The sequence below is a fragment of the Rhinatrema bivittatum genome, chromosome 2 (genome assembly GCF_901001135.1).
Source record: "Rhinatrema bivittatum chromosome 2, aRhiBiv1.1, whole genome shotgun sequence".
Classification (NCBI taxonomy): domain Eukaryota; kingdom Metazoa; phylum Chordata; class Amphibia; order Gymnophiona; family Rhinatrematidae; genus Rhinatrema; species Rhinatrema bivittatum.
This window is the reverse complement of record NC_042616.1, coordinates 764,493,037-764,510,003: the sequence shown is the minus strand read 5'-3', so window position 1 is coordinate 764,510,003 and position 16,967 is coordinate 764,493,037. Positions and strand designations below refer to the sequence as shown.

Genomic DNA, 16,967 nt, shown 5'->3' with positions numbered 1-16,967 from the left:
CCTTCCAAACTGTATCATTAGTAAAGCAGCAATATCTGAACCCAGCTGGATCAATGAATTATAGGTCTCTCTTCAAACAAAGAATCGTATTTCAAGATTATAGACAAGATATGACCCATATAGAACTAATGGGCACCTATTTTTTTGGCACGTGCATATCACCGTTATATGTGGATCCCCCTCAAAATAAACATCCTTGTCGGAAGCCTCTTGGCCCCCTGACGACATCTGAAAATGTGATGTTGGCAGGATGCCAAATATACAAGATATTTTTTTGTTTGGTGGGAGTGGCAGGGCACACATACACAAACATGGCCCTTCTTCCATTCAGAAAGGAGGCTAATGAAAGAATCTGAAAAAGTGAACAAGTCTCTTTCCTCAGCTGTAGCAGGCAGGTCACCTATGCTAAATCTTTGGGGTTATACAACCCCAGCTGTCATCCTTCAGTATTTGCTGTGACTGTATGTCTCGCATGTGTGGTGTACTTTTGGGGCGCAGTGTCTCCAAATGGGTTTGTTTTGTACACACCATGACACGATGAACCTCACTCATAAGCCAAGGTATATTGAGTGTGATCAAATTTACTGCTAGTGCTCAGCTTAATGCTAGCATTGTGCCAAAGGGAGCTTCCTTTGGTAGTCATAGGGTGTAATATGTACAGGCAATATAGTCAAGGTGCGCCTGGAAGTTCTTTTTAATCAGACCAGTGACGTTCAGTGCAGTTGGGACTATTTCTGAATCTTTCTGCCACATTTTCTTGGTGTCTGGTTGCATCTTTTGGGGCTTGAGGAACTTCCCTCTCTCCATACATTGTATAGAATGATCACTTGGTACCGATGCATCTCTTGGCCATGCTGCTGTTGGGTTTTTCACCTTTACCATTATGTCCAGTTTTCTGGTGTCAAACTTCTCTGCCTTTCTGTGAATTTTTTCTCTTGTTGGTGCCCTCAGCCCTGCAATATTTGCTTGGGCAGTCACTTTTTGTTGCTGTTGCATGCATAGACTTTTCTCCCTGGCAGGCAATTGCACGGTATTGTGCAGAGGCAGCACAGCTCCTGTTGCTTTCAGCACTAACCCTTGGTTCAGTAAACAAGGGAAGGTTGTATGTTGAAACGAGGGAGTATTGAAGTTATGTGCAGGCGTGTTCACAGAATGAAATTGCACAAACATTGATTAGGAACAGTAAGTGGGGGCTGCTGGTTTAGAATTGAGTGCGGGTTTTGGTGATGGTGAAGCAGAGGGAAAAGAGCTGACTGTCGCAAAAGTCGGTGCTTTGTGAATATTTAGAAAAATCAAATGCATGGTAGCATGATTGTCTACTATGCTTATGATTTTGAGGTTTTTCTTCTCTCATTCAGCATCTGAAGGGGAAGCCCTGCTCACTGTCCCTTTGTCACTGATGTGAGTACTTGGACTGCGGCGTGGTTGATGCAGCCTAGTAGATGAATCTACTAGGCTCACACCAATAGCAAGTGGACTTGCTTTTTCTAAGACTGGATCTAGAGCTTCACCTTTACCAGCCTTGGTCCCTGCGGACTGAGTCCTTAGTTCCAGAGGCCAGCAGAGCATAAGTAAGAGTCCTGTAAGGAGCTGTCAGATGAAGTCTAGTCTCAGGCAGAGGTTAAGACAGGCAGCAAGCAAACTGTGTTCAGATGTAAGCCAAGGTTGGGAGTAGGCAACAAGCAACTGGTGTTCGGATCCAAGTCAGGGAAGGTAGCGAGCAAATGGTGTCGAGATTCAGTCCAAGGTCGGGGGCAGGCAACGAGCAAATAGTGTCTGGATCTAGGCCAAGGTCGGCGGCAGGCAGCGAGCAAATAGTGTCTGTGTCCAGGCCAAGGTTGGGGCAAGCAGGTTGAGATCCAAGCTGGGATTAGGGCAGGCGGCAGTCCAGAGGAGTACCTAGCTATCACTGTATAGGCTACATTATCCACATTGTGTTTTCACATATTAACCCTGCTATTTTAAGATGCTTTGGATTCATCTCAGCTGGTGTAAGATAAGCTTTGAACATGAACTATGAATATTCTTGGACTATAACCACTAAAGGATCATTTCATGGCTCCATTAGAATTTTGAGAAATATATCCTAAAAATCCCAGCAGCCCAAATACCTGCTGTTTACGTCCTTCATTGTGTGAAAGGAAGTAGGAGAAAGATGAACAATATTGTAAATCCCTCATAACTATAATAGGTAAGCAGAAGTCTTTGATGCGAAAAGCCATAACACGTTTTTAGTTTATTTAATTAAATTCTTTATTTTCCATTTTTGAAATTTAACCAGGAAAAAGCTCCTTTTAGTTTATTTAAAAATTTCTCTCCTACTTAACCTACAATCCTAGGTGGGTTACAACAGAAACATCCATAACGACATAAAACAGACAGATTTGAAATTACTAGCATTTCAAATCAGATAACTACTAGCCAGTCCTAAAACAGAAGAAACCAACTTATGGTATCAGTAGTCTCATCATGAAGATCTCTCCTTAAAAAAAAAAAGATGAACTGATCAATCTTACTTAAAGACATCAATCTTTAAATGCCTGCTCAAACTAAAAACCTTTTAACTTCTTCCTAAATGTTTTTATGCAGACCTCTGTCCAACAAATGGCAAAGACTTGCTGTCTGGTTTCACACGGTCTTAAATGTCAGACCAAAGGAAGCTCTTAACAGATTCTGCCCTCATGAACAAAGCTGGTGGGTGGGAACATGGGTCTTTAAGGCTGATGGTTATATAAGAAGGCATCGCGCCATGCAGGGCTTTAAAAACAAGTAGCTGAACTTTGAACTTGACAAGCTAGATCATCGGAAGCTTCCTGCACAGAACACCAGCTTTCAAATGAGCAGCCATGTTGTGAGTTATAGTAGTCCAGGTCATTGATCACTAGCACTTGGACTACTGAATGAAAGTGGCTCAGCTGCAACAAAGGCTGCAGATTACACAAGATTCTCAGCTTTTAGAATGCGCTCTGGACAATTTTTTTTTTTTTTTTTGTTTTGTTTTTTTTTACATGGGGGCACAGCAACAAAGCAACATCAGAAATAACATCCAGATTTCTTGTGGACTGAACAACAAGCTGTAAATCCTTATATACAAAAAAGGATTATGATCTCAGTTTTGATTTCACATTCAATGTCAGTTTTACTCAAGACAGTGCTTTAGAATGCAGTGTAAAGTGTCTGTCCATTCTCTTCTATGCTGTCTCAGAGTTTGATATCATGGGAGCATGTGTTGTCGTCAAGCTAGATATGAAGTTTCTTGCAGATGAGTCAGAGGTATATCACTCCTTCTCTTAATGCACAATCATTAGTACTTAGCTTGCTTAGGCAGCTTGGTCTTATCTTCACATAGGATGACAGTGGATATACGTTAGCTTCTGAGAGCCGTGGGAATTTATAACTTGGTCAACAGTAGGAAGTCCTATGATAGGGAGTGTGATGCCCGAGTCTGCCTGGAGAGCATAGGTTGGCTGTGCTCTATGCCTGCATTCTGTGCTTCTCCACTGAATCATAGTGAAAGAGACAGACCAAGTTTTATAGTACATGATGGCAGATAAAGACTGAAAGACTCATTTAGTCTGCTCAATTTTCTTCCTTTTATAGTGCCATAGACCACAGTTGATCTCAGATTTTCCAGTTATTAAGGATCCACTATCTATAAAAAAAATTGTTATCCTGTCCCAATACAATTTTCAGGGCAGGTTACAGAATAGCATTCATAAAATACAGTACATAGACAAAATATATAATCGCTTAAAAGCATCCTGAAACAGTAGGGCCTTTAGGTACTTTCTAAACCTTTTCCAGATCATTTGAGGAAAGAAAGTGATTTAAAAATTTGCGATTCCTCTGTGCTTATCCCTTGCTTTCTTAAAAGCAGCTGCTGTTTTAGATTCCATCTTCACTGGGAGGTTGTTCCATGTATCCTATCTTTTTGTGAATGTTAACTCTGAATTTTACCCACTTTGAGCCTCATATCATGACCTCTGGTTCTAGAACTTCCTTTCTGCTGAAACTTGCTTGCTGCTTGTACATTATACACTTGAAGTATTTGCCTCTATCATATCATATGTGATGCCTTGTATGAGCCATGATGTGTGAAAACTTTCAAACTTGAACAGTGATAGACTTAGCTTGGTGCCTCTCTTCCCCTTCCCCACCCCAAGATCACAAATGTTGCACCCCTCTGCCCAAACTCCAGTGCTGCCTTTCTCCACCCCACTCTCCTCCCCTCTGGACCTTATTGCTCCTGGTAGTTCTGATGGCAATGGTAACATCTTCTGGTGGCAACTCCTGGCAGCAGTAGAGGGAAGTTTCCTGTTCCAGAAGCTTCTTGCCCTAGGCACAGGCTTAATAGTACTGTGCAGAAATTCAGGACTGATCTCATGATCATAAAGGACTGTGATTTAAAAAAAAAAATAAATCAAGGTGTGTGTATCATCTGAAAGGTGATGTTGAAATCAAAGGGAAGGAGGTTTGTTGGTAAAAGGACTCGAGAGGTCTATTTGTGCTGACCATATCTAGTTTTTCATTCCGTACACTTTCCTGAACCAGTAACATAGACATAGCATCTCTTAGTATTCGTACAGTTAAACAATGGTTAATGCATCACAGATTACAATTAAATCTCAAAAAACAGAAATAATTTTACTTTCAACTTTAAAATAACCCTTCACGTCCATTCCTGACCTCCTGCACACTGCCAGACCAACAAAGTTTGATAAAACAATCCATCAGAAGTATTGGTATTGTAACTGACCTGTACCTAATCTATGAACGAACACATTGCAAATGTGATAAATACATCTTTTTGCAAACTGTATGTATTGAAAAATTTTTAAACTTTTTTAGAAGTGCAAGATTTTCATTCGGTCTTGCAAGCATTAATACTCAACTCATTGGACTATTGCAATTTCCTTTACCGTGGGCTGCCTCTTTCTGCAATACGCATCATCCAGAATTCAGCAGCAGTCCAGCTATAAAAATTGCAAGACTAGAGATGATCAGAAACAGAGCTTTCTCTGTGGCAGGCCATGATTATGGAATAACTTACCAGAATCTATTCGCACTGCATCGTCTTCAAGAGCATTTAAGAAAGTACTAAAGACTCATTTTTTATTAGTTAACTTTTTTGTAATTAATATTGGGTTTTCTTTTTCTGCTTGGCCTGTCTTATTTTGTGAATGTATATTTTATTTTATTGTTTTAAGACTTGTATGTAATTTTTTGTAAACAACTGTAAATTTCCAAATGGAACATGTGGGTTATAAGCATTTTATAAAGTAAATAATTAAATATTACAGCAAGGAGAGAGACTAAGAAATGCAACTCTTCCAACCATTACTCCAATCAAAGCCATTGCAAGGGGGTGGGCAGGAAGAGTGACTGCCATGAGCACCATGGTGGGAGTAGGGTTGCACCACATCACCATTTTGAATCGGTCTGAGTCTGCGAGCATGCCAAAAGCAGCCCTTGCCCAGGGCACCATTTTATCCGGCGACTACTCTGACTCCAATAAAGGTTCTTGTAAGCTTTCAAAGCATATAAGTGGGCCAATGCAGAAAGCTGAGCATTTAAGGCACAAGGTACATTATTTTTTTAAATTCCTGATGTAGTAAGCTAATGCATTGGGAGTTAAAAAGTGCATTGAGCTCAGGCTGAAAGCATGTTTTATCTCGGACGGGAGGAGGGTGTAGAGCTGCCTGTTGCAGCTTTGCTGCCCCGTGCGCCTCGATAGCATCTCTTACTCCGCAGGTCTTGGAAAGACATGACCGCAGCTGGGTTCTGGGGTTGGGCGAGGGAGGAAGCAGGGAATCTGACCTCCTACCCCTCCCCTCCACAAAATAAGAGGCAAGGTGGAATCAGGAGTGGTTTCAGAGACTGGGGTGCCAGCTCGGTGCTTCTGGCAGACAACCAGACCTATCACCCCACACAGAAAAGAAGTGGTTATGGTGGTACAGAGCGGAATCGAAGTGCTTACTTCCAGGAAGGAGAAAGGAGGTTGGCTAGAGTGTGCGGACGGAACACGTGCGCTGGGTTAGAAAGGTGACTGCTAAGTGTTGGGATGGGCACGCAAGGCTTTCTTTTCAGTCAGTGCTGCTTGACGTGCTTTGCATGTGGACTTGGCCATAGGAGCAGTCCTGTATTTATTTTCCTTAATTTCAGTGCATCAATACCCCAGACTGTGTTTAAAAAAAAAAAAAAAAAAAAAGTAATGGCTGGTGTTGGTTGTCTCTGAATCCAAATTCCTCTACCTTCCTCCCCCCCTCCTTCGAAGCAGAGAGCGATGTTGCAATTGCATCAAAAGCATCAAGGCTTATTAGGTAAGGGTAGTAATCCATGCCTACTGTTGAGGGTAGTAACTGCTGCTCTGTGCTGGTTACCCCCGTGCTCATCCGTTTCCCAGATTGTAAAGTTCAGGGTCCTCGTTGGTTGCTGTCTGAATCCAGTTCCCCCTTTCCCCAGCCATTGAAACAGAGAGCAATATTGGATTTGCATCAACAGTATCCAGGCTTATTGGGTAAGGATAGTAACTGCTGCACCAGCAAGTTACTCCCATGCACGCTTTCTCGTTTCCTTTAGGTCTTGGCCACAGAAGCAGTCCTATGCTTTTTCCCTTATGACTGCATATCAGTATCCCAGACCATGGAAGCCGTGGCCCTTTGTCGTCTGAATCAAATTCCTCTTTTCCCCTGCCATCTAAGTGGTTGCATTAAAAGCCTCAAAGCATATTGATTAGGGGTAGTAATCTCCATGCCTTCTGCTAAGGGGTAGTAACTGCCGAACTAGCAAGTTACCTCCCCCTGCACGCTTATCTTATTTCTGTCCTCTAGCCTGTAGAGATCCACCGTGCTTATCCCGTGCTCCTGTGAATTCTTTGACTGTTTTCTTCTTCACCACCTCTTCCAGAAGCGCATTCCAGACCTCCACCACCCACTCTGTGAAGAAATATTTCCTGACATTAGTTCTGAGTCGTTCCCTCATGGAGTTTCATTTCATGACCCCTAGTTCTATTGTTTTCTTTCCAATGGTAAAGGTTCGTCGTCCATACATCATTGAAACCTTTCAGGTTATCTGAAGGTCTGTCATATCTCTCCTGCACCTTCTTTCTTCTAGGGTACGCATATTCAGATCCTTCAGTCTCTCCTCATAGGTCTTCCGATACAGACCCCCACGCCGCCATTTTGGTCACCCTTCTCTGATCCGCCTCCATCCTGTCTCTGTCCTTTTTGAGATACGGTCTCCAGCCCTGAACACAGCACTCCAGGTGAGGCCTCACCAAGGATCTGTACAAGGGGATTACCACCTTCTTTTTCTTACTGGATATTCCTTTCTCTATGCAGCCCAGCATTCTTCTGGCTTTAGCTATCGCCTTCTCACATTGCGTCCCCATCTTCAGAACCCCGGATGGTATCACCCCCTCTCTTGGTCCGTGCACATAAGAAGCCTTTTCCTCAGTAAAGCCCTAGTTTACCTGCAGAAATGCCATTGAAAATTAGTCTTAGTTTGCTGCAAAGGCAGAGAACTCAGGGTGTGTTCTTGCTGGAGCAGACAACACAAGCAATCTTAGGTAGCGAGTCTCCCATTGTCTGATATCCACTCCAGAAAGAATACCTCCTGAGCTTCCAGTTTCAGTAACTAGCAGACTGAGCGAACCCAAGTGGGACAGGCTCACATGAACCATCTAAAGGCTTCATTGTTTGCAGAAGGGCTTGAATGCCAGAGGAAAACTAAAATTTTGTAGTACTCATGCTTTCAGATCCCAGCAGATGAAATCACAGTCAAATACCGATTTTAATATTTTATTTAAAAAAAAAAAAAAATGCGCACACAAGAAAAAACCTACCCAAACAATTCAAGGAGTAAATGCTAAAGCAAATGTTTTAACTGAACACAAGGCAGCACGTTGAATACGCTTGGAAGCTCGAGCACAGGCTGCAGTGCAGGCGGATCCTTAGCCCTGTATGCTGTGGGTCCTCACGCGTGCCCCACTAAAAGGGATAATGGCAGCTGTGCAGATGGCTGATCTCCCAAACCAGCACAGCAGGGCTCGAGGAGGGCGACAGACAAGGGCAGACGCTCTGCCCAGGAATCCTGGCCGTGCAGATAGGGGCACAGCCCTCGACCTGTAAACCCGCGCACAATTTGAAAAGAGAGGGGAAAAAAAAGAGAGAAGCAGTTGCTGCTTAATCAGCAAGGAAGGCTGTTCTAGGCCAGGCGAAAAGTGGCTGTTCAGATAAAATCAGTGTGTGAACACACAGCTGGAGCATGCGAGGAAAAAGAAATGGGATCTTTTCAGAAGGTTTCCGCCATTCATGGATCTCGAAATGGTCGTTTTGCTCCCGCTCCCATTTTGTGTCAAAAGCCTTAAGCGCTCCACAAGTAATGAATTCTGTGTAAGAACTGAATATCTTCTGCTAACCCTGGGAGAAGCTGTTTGCATAACATTTCTAGTCCCGCTGAATAAGAGGAGGCACACTGGTGCCCTCCCCGTACTATGAAAACAAGTCGGTGCATGAGGCTATTTACTGCAACCTAGCAGGAGACAGCTGGAAAAATAGAATCAAGGGTGTGCAAGGTCATTTTTAATCACTTTTGGTGCAGCATACCTGTGCCAGTTACAAATCGGCATTTTGTACCAAGGAAACGAGACCTTGTGCTAGTGTCGCTCAGTCACCTCACCCCCGTCCCTGGCTGCTGCATTCTAATCTCTGTACTGAGCCAGGCGCTGTCGGGGCTCACCTGCCACTGACTTTATACTGGGTGATTATGCCAGCTTTAGCAAGAGTGTGGGGGAAGATGGAAATCAGTGTGGAGGAGCAGCCTAGTGGTTAGAGCAAACCATGGCAGCCAGAGTTCACATCCTGCTGCTGATCCTTGTGATCTTGGCCAAGTCACTTCGCCTTCCATTGCCGCCTCAGGTTTCAGATTTACAGGCCAATACAGTAAAGGTCGCGGGCGAGCGCAGGCCGCTCTCCTGTGTGCGCAATTCAGGGGGGACAAACATGCAAATTAGGGCCCGCGGTAAAAAGAGGCCCAAGGGACACTAGCGCGCCCTTAGCGCCTCTTTTTTGACGGAAGCGGCGGCTGTCAGCGAGTTTGACAGCCGACGCTCAATTTTGCCGGCGTCTGTTCTCAAACCCGCTGACAGCCACGGGTTCGGAAGCCGGACGCCGGCAAAATTGAGCATCCGGTTTTCAACTCACGAGGCATGATATTAAGTCGGAGGGTGTACAGAAAAGCAGTTTTTACTGCTTTTCTGTGCACTTCCCTGGCACCGGCAGAAATTAACACCTACCTTTGGGTAGGCGCTAATTTCTGAAAGTAAAATGTGTGGTTTGGCTGCACATTTTACTTTCTGTATCGCGTGGGAATGACTAATAGGGCCATCAACATGTATTTGCATGTTGCGGGCGCTATTAGTTTCGGGGGGAGTTGGAAGCGCGTTTTCGACGCGCTATTACCCCTTACTGAATAAGCGGTAGAGCTAGTGCGTCAAACGCACATCGAAACGCGGGGTAACAGTGTGCTCCACTGGGGCGCACTGTACTGTATCGGCCTGCTAAGATTGTGAGCCCTGAAAAGTGGAATATAAAATCAAATAAATGTCACTGCGGTTGTGGCCACAGGGAAAAAGACTTTAAAAAAAAAAAAAAAGTTTGACTTGTAACAGAGTTCACTGCGACACGGTTCTGTCTGAACACTCCCACTGCTGCTCCACAGTAAACACAGCTGTAACAGCTGCAGCGGACGTGCCTAGAAGAGAGAGAATGCAAATGTCCCACCAACCCCTTCTTGCACACCCCCCCCCCTCCCATGTGGGTTAAGAGGGATTTATTTATATTTCTTTCTTTTTTAATAAAAAAAAAAATAAATGGAGAACTAATTTAAACACAGACATGTGCCAGCATGCTAGAAAACAGGACATGACAGAAAACTGATCTGTTTCACAAGGCAGCTGAGGACAGCTGGCAGAGTGATACAGACACCATCTAAGCCCCAGACTATTCTCTGACATGAAGGCTGGCTGGGGAAGAAAAAGAAGAAAAGTACGATCTGGTGGTGCGTGCAAGAGGCTGGCTTTAATAGTAGGCGGAAGCTCCCTATATACGTCCTCTTCTCTTCTCCGGTGGCCTCATTTGAGGACATAATTATCACAGCTCTGGCCTATAATTGCTGTAGAAAGCTGTCTGTTTCAGCTGTTTACTTCCAGAAAGCCTTTACCCCGCTGATCTGCAACCCATCGCCTAAGCAGGCCATGGTGTCCAAGTTGCAGAGGAGCAAACAATAACTTCATAAGCCGAGCAAGTATTAAGCCAGATCTTTGGCCAAAACCCTCTGGCAATGGAGGAATCCCTTCTTCATAAGTAGGAAGGAAAGGCCTCTGCTTATGTACTGTGATTTTTAAGCAGTCTCAGGGCAGGAATACAGGGACAGCTTGAAATACTCCAGTGCATTTTATCATAGAAGGAACACGTTAAAAAAAACCCCAACCCAAAACCTTTAATTTTGTTCTATTTGTGGTATTCTTCCATGGTATCCATTTCTGCCCCCCCCTCCACCACCACCACACGCATCCATAAATTTGTAATGTTTTTACAGAATAGCATCTTGATCCCAGTCTGAGAGTTTCTTTAACTCCGAGGCGCACTGCTCAGTTAAACCCAGCTGGGTTTAGGTGTACAAAGGCCATGTTCTCTTAGCTCAGACAAGCGAGGTACACAGCTCTGTGTATACTGGCGGCACTGTAAATCAGCTTGACTAAATCTCGTAGATACTGCCGAGTTTGACTGCACAGAGTGGCACAGAATGAATGTGCTGATCCATTCCATTCATGCTGGTATAATTATAGACCCATACACTAATGACTCAGCTGCTGGCCTTAGGCAGCCCACTGCAGGTGTTCTCCGTGTTAAGTTGCTAAGAACTTTTGTGAATGAATATTTGCATCCCTGATCATGGCAGAAGAAGCAAGATGACAGCTGAATTTAATTGTACATGAAATGAAATCACCACTTCTGAACAATAAAGGCTAACAGATATTGGGATGTGTGGTTTGCGTATCAACAGAGCTCTCTTGTGGTTGCCTGTGAAAGACGTTGGTGGATTATTGCCAAGTGACCAATCCACGCATATTCCACTGAGCAGTCTTCTATCCTAAGAATGTAACCGCTCTCTGTAATCAATAAATAAATATAGGGAGTCAGCTCGGTGACCTATCCACCTATTTTGCTGCCGAGCTAGCGCTCTGGCTTAGGCTCTTCAGCTGGTTGTGGCTGATGGGCAAAGCAGGCAGTTGCTAGGGCAGCAAAAGTTAGAGATGGCAGAAGGTTTGCAACAGCAAGGGCCCTGGCAAGAATGCAAGCGGTGGCACGGTGTAAAACGGTCTGAGTGACAGCAACATAACTGGAGGCAAGTAGAGCACTTGTTTCGCCTTTCTCTACTTTTTGTAGACAAGTTGGAAGCCAGTGAAAGAGAAGCGTGACAAGGAATTAGCTGGCCGCCTGGGAGACCAGCCACGTTCTGCACCAGAGACAGAGCAGGGAGGCGAGGGGAGAATTACAAATGACGAGTTTGAATGAGTTTTGTAGATGAAATAGCGAGATGCAAAATTTATGCTTTGGAAGTTGCAGTGGTATTGGGCAGCAAAGGATACCAGAAGCTATAGTAGCATTATGATGGGGATGCAAAGGTGGAGAGGGGGGCATTGGTGATTTTGTTTGGTATTTTTGGATACATTACAGAACACATCCATTCAAAAGCACTTCGACAGACTAAAAAATTGTTGATGAAATTCAAAGTTAAGAAATATGGGGCAAAGCAGCTGGAAAAGAAGAACCCTGGGGCGAACCTGTCTCTGGTGCAGAACATGGCTGGTCTCCCAGGAGGCCAGCTAATTCCTTGTCACGCTTCACTTTCACTGGCTTCCAACTGGTCTACATCATCAGTCACACTCTCTCAGACCATATTCTAATCCCAACTAGAAATACATCTGTTTTAGACTGCTTTTAAACCTGGTTCCTTATCCCTCTCCTCTGCAGTTAGTGTAGACAGAGAATGTGCTTCCATCATGATTGATATGATGGCACTTCCCTCATAAGGGAGATGTGCTGGAGGCAGTCCCCAGTCCTCTGTCTCACAGGACCTCAAGGAAGTCAACAAGTGCCTCAGGGTTCTACATTTCTGCATGTGCTCAGTTATAGTGGCGGTAAGAAAGGGGGAGTTTCTCTTTTCCTTAGACCTAGCCAAAGCATACTTTCCTGATAAAGGAATCTCACCAGACGTTTCTATGCTTCTGTGTGCTGAGCAAGCACTTCGAATTTTGAGCCCTTCCTTTTGGCATTGTGACCACACCAAGGAGCTTCACAAAGGTGATGGTGGTGGTCACAGCAAAATTGCAAGCAAGGATTTCAAGTTCATCCTTATCTGAACGACTGACTTATTCGGGCCAAGTCTGCACAGGAAAACACCCAAGCCATTGCCTAGTAGTCCTGCACTGGCCAAGGAGAGCATGGAAAACAGACCTCCAAAGACTACTGGTGGGCCCCCCAATGTGCCTCAGAGGGTCAGGGCCTCCTTCACCAGGGTCTCGTGCTCCTAGAAGACCCATCTCCACTCTATCTTATGGCATGGCTCTTGAAAGGGCACACCTGAGCAGGAAAGGGTAATATCTACTATGCCGAAGGCTAGGAAGTGATCAACATCCTTGACTTGTATCAGAGTATGGCGCATGTTTGAATCCTTCTGTCATGAAGACAGGACGTCACCCATATCCTAGAATTTATCCAGCAGGGGTTAGATAAGGGCCTGTCCCTTAGTTCTCTGAAGATGCAGATAGGGGTCCAGTCAGAGATAACCACATAACTCACCTGATGTGGTATGTTTCCTCAAAGGGGTAAAGCATCTCAAACTGCCTTTCTGCCCCCTGGTCCCCCTCTGGAACATTAACCTGGTACTTGGGGCCTTGACAGGACCTTCCTTCAAGCCACTGAGATAGGCATCACTTTTGGATCTCTCTCTTAAAGCTATTTTCTTGGTGGCTATCTGCTCAGCAAGCTGAATCTTTGAGGTACAGGCCCTCTCTTACAGAGACCCATACTTATTCTTTTCCAAGGGGGTTGTGACCCTCCATCCACTCCCCTCCTTTATATCCAAAGTTCTGTAGACCTTTTACCTCAGGCAGTTACCCTGTCGGGCCTTTAGGAAGGGCAAATCATACAAGGGGGAAGCGGAGTTGCATTCCCTGGATGTCAGACGGAAGTTACTATGGTACCTCAAGATCACAAACCCATTCAGGAAATCTGCAGGCTATTTGAACTATTTGTAGGCCCATATAGTGGGGAAGCAGCCTCCAAAGCAATCCTGGCCAGAACCAGGAGATAATAGGAACAGCCTAAACCCTGAAAGGGAGAGGAGAGGTACCAACAGGCTTTTGGGCACACGCCACTAGGGCCCAAGCAATGTCATGGGTGGAAATATCAAGGGTGCCCTCTGAGGAGATCTGCAGGGTGGCCATCTGGGCCTCTCTACACTCCTTCACCAAACATTATATAGTAGATATCTGGGCTAATGCAGATGTTTCCTTTGAAGCAAAGCTACTTGGTACTTTGGGATAGATTTAATTGCACTGTCATCATTGTATGCAAATCTGAAGGGCATATTCATTGTGGATATCCTGAAAACTCAACTGGCTGGGAGTGTCCCAGGGACAAGGTTGAGAACCTTTTTTTTTTTCTTCTTCTTTGCTTTCCAGCCTCTTCCTCCTTTTAACCTCTTCCTCCAGCGTCTTCTTTTTCCTTCCTCTTTCCAACTATCCACATCATTTTTACCCTCCCTACCCCTTTCCCTCTAGCTTATTCCTCTCTACCCTTTTGCTCCTCCTCTTCTCCTGTATAGTTGCTCCTTCACTCCCAGCAGCCTTTCCCCCAGAGGCCTAGCCCCAATGTTTTCCTAATCACAATGCCCTAAAGACTGGATGATTCTATTCACATTTTTAAAAACATAAAAGTTGCACTGCAATGGTCCTTAGCCTGATCTTCAGGGAACCCCGCAACCTGCCTGGTTTTCAGGATATCCACAAGGAATTATGCATGAGATATATTTGCGGGATCTCCAAAGATTGGGTTGAAGACCACTGCCATACTTGGTCAGACAAATGGTCCAGTGAGCCCAGCATCCTGTCTCAGACAGTGGCTAATCTGAATTGCTTGGAAGAAGTACACAATAGATCCTAATGGGGAGATTGATTCATTGTTCGCTGCCAGCTCTCAGCAGTTGAGGTGGGGTTTCCTAGCTAGTTTGGATTTATCCTCCAGAAATTTGTCCAAAAACTAGCTGGTTTCTCGAAAGCTTATAATCACATGAAAGCCACTAGCGATACCTTCCAGTTCTGTGTCTACCTGCAAGTTTGGTATCCAGCTCATTGGACTCTCTTCTGTAGCACTGGTGTGAGTACTGAGTAGGCTAATTATGGCTGAATTCAGAGAGACTATGACCCTCCTTCCATTGAAAGCCCTTTGTGGATGTTTCCTTTTATATTTGTATTTTCCTGTTGCACTGCAGTTGTGTTCCTGAAGTGATGATAGATGAAGTATGACTTTCCTGTGCAGTTATTTGTTTTAAAGTTTTTTAAATTTATTTTCACATAATACTTTTAGGAAACTCCAGTTTTTAAAGAATTATTAGGCTAGTTATGGCTTTTTTTTTCTTAAATTCCTGCTGGCTATTTATAGTTCCTAATTTGTTCTAAATCAGCTATTTCTGGTGATTTTTCCAGTGTCTGACTTTTATGTAGGATCTTATGGAAACTTCAGACCAGTATTGATATGATTTGCTCTTCCTAAGTCTTTTAGTAGTCTTCCACTCTTAAATGATTCCTTGAATATTAATGTAAAACATTTGTACAATTCTGTCAACAACTAGCAGTCTTGAGTGGTGTCTACCTAGATCTAGCGATTTGAGTTTGGTCTTGCATCTCATTGGGTTAGAATTAAATAAATAAATGAATCCCCAAAACACTTATTTGCACTAACATTTAACCATGAAAGGCTGAGGCTGGCACGTGCGGTGGGAGCAGGCATTGTCTGTTTATAAATGTTCTTCACAATGAGTGTCTCTCTGCTTCCCATTACTGTATTTAATGTGTGTCACGTACGTATGCCGCCTCGAACCATTTCTGCTATGAGTGCAGATTATAAATCTTTTTAAATAAATACATGTTTATCTTAGAAAGGAATAGACTTTTTTTTTTCAAGCAGATGTGAGTTTCTCCTTGCCCATTCTGCTTTTTCATCCAGTCATTCCCATGTCATTTGTTCCTAAATGAATTGCCTGTGCTGCCTCTGTGCTTGTCAGTAGTTTATCGGTTGATTTCCCAATGTGTCTGACTCTTGCATGAGATAAGTCAGTCACTCTCCCCTTTTCTCTCTGTCCTGCTGTCTTTCATACTGCTCATGGAAATTATTAACTTTTTTTTCACTTGTCTCCTGTTAATGTTTCCGACTGCTGCGGGTATCTACTCACATGGTCTTCAAAATTCTCAGGGGGGCGCAATCATGATGTCTCTAGCAGTATAGAAAAGCATGTACTTTATTAGAGAGTCTGATGGGAGAAATACCTCCAATATTGCAGTGATAGAAATGTCACAGGGACAGGGGAAGAACAGTGATAGATGATAGGAGACAGGAGTGGGCCGAGAGAGGCAAAACAAATCAAAAATATTAATTTTTAGCAAAGTGTATAATAAACATAGAGGAAGGCTTATTACCTGCTCTTGAAAAAAAGTAACAACCCTGCTTTGCAGGACTAAACAATGCTGCTGCTATTATCTGATTACAGTTTGGTAAATGGAAGCAGTTGGTAGAAGAGATTAAAATGTGTGTCTAGAGCTTCACCTGCCTCATGATTTCAATGCTTCAAGCCACTAGGCCGCTCTTGCTCACTGGACCAAACAAATGGGGAAAAAGAGGATGTGCGTATATATATCTATCTATCTCTAGCTATCTATCTCTAGCTATCTATCTCTAGCTATCTATCTCTATATGTCTCTCTCAAGCAAAAGGCTAGTTGTAGGATGCAGCAAGTTTTTCCAATGGAAGATGCGCAGAAATATAATCAGTATTTATAGCTTTTTGTGCTTGAAGATCACTGGTATATTGAGTGAAATGTATGCAACACACTTGTTGGGGTTAGAATGCTAGTAACTTGATGGAGTTCTTTGGTTGACCTTCCAATTTCAATAAATATACAGTTTAAAAGAGAGAATGCTAGTAACTCTCTTATTGGTTTTATGCCTCTAGAAAGTTAGCAATTTACTCCTAGTATCCTAGCAATTAATGACCAAATGATAGCCTAAACCATAATATAGTAACATAGTAAATGAGAGCAGAACAAGACCCAAGTGGTCCAGCTGCTCTGCTCAGCAAGCTTTATTTATTCTTTTAATTTATTTCCTTTTATGCTGTTAATGTAGTATAAAACATCAAGGGCAGCAACTGCTGCTTTGAGTGCAGGTTACCCCTTCTCTTCATTTCCATCCTTTAGCCAATAAGATCTTTTGTGTTTATCCCAAGCTCGTTTGAATTTCATTACAGTTCTCATCTTAATTACCCCTACCGGGAGGGCATTCCATGCATCCACCACCCTTTCTGTGAAGAAATATTTCCTAAAAATTATGTATTCTTAGATTTGCTGAAAAAAAAAAAATCATGGACTCTGATGGCTGATTAGATCCCAAGGTCCATCTAGCCTCCCCCATGTTTCCTCACTTAGGGCCTCATTTTCTAAAGTATCGCAGGCCTGCGATACTTTAGAAAATTGCGCTACTCTGGGGGGGGGCGGTCCTGCGCTAGCCGGCAGCGCACCCAATAACTACACCATAGAAGGTGTAGTTATTGGGTGCGAAATAGCGAGCGAAAAGGGCCTTACCTTTCCGCTCTGCGCGCCGTCCTCGCGAAGTCGGCCCTAGTGAC

The 16,967-nt window shown here is 43.8% G+C and overlaps 1 protein-coding gene across 2 annotated transcripts in view; it reads left to right on the top strand.

The window, feature by feature from the left end:
• MTSS1 (MTSS I-BAR domain containing 1) overlaps window positions 1–16,967 on the top strand; it is a 431,605-nt gene that overhangs the window by 258,735 nt on the left and 155,903 nt on the right. The window lies entirely within an intron of this gene.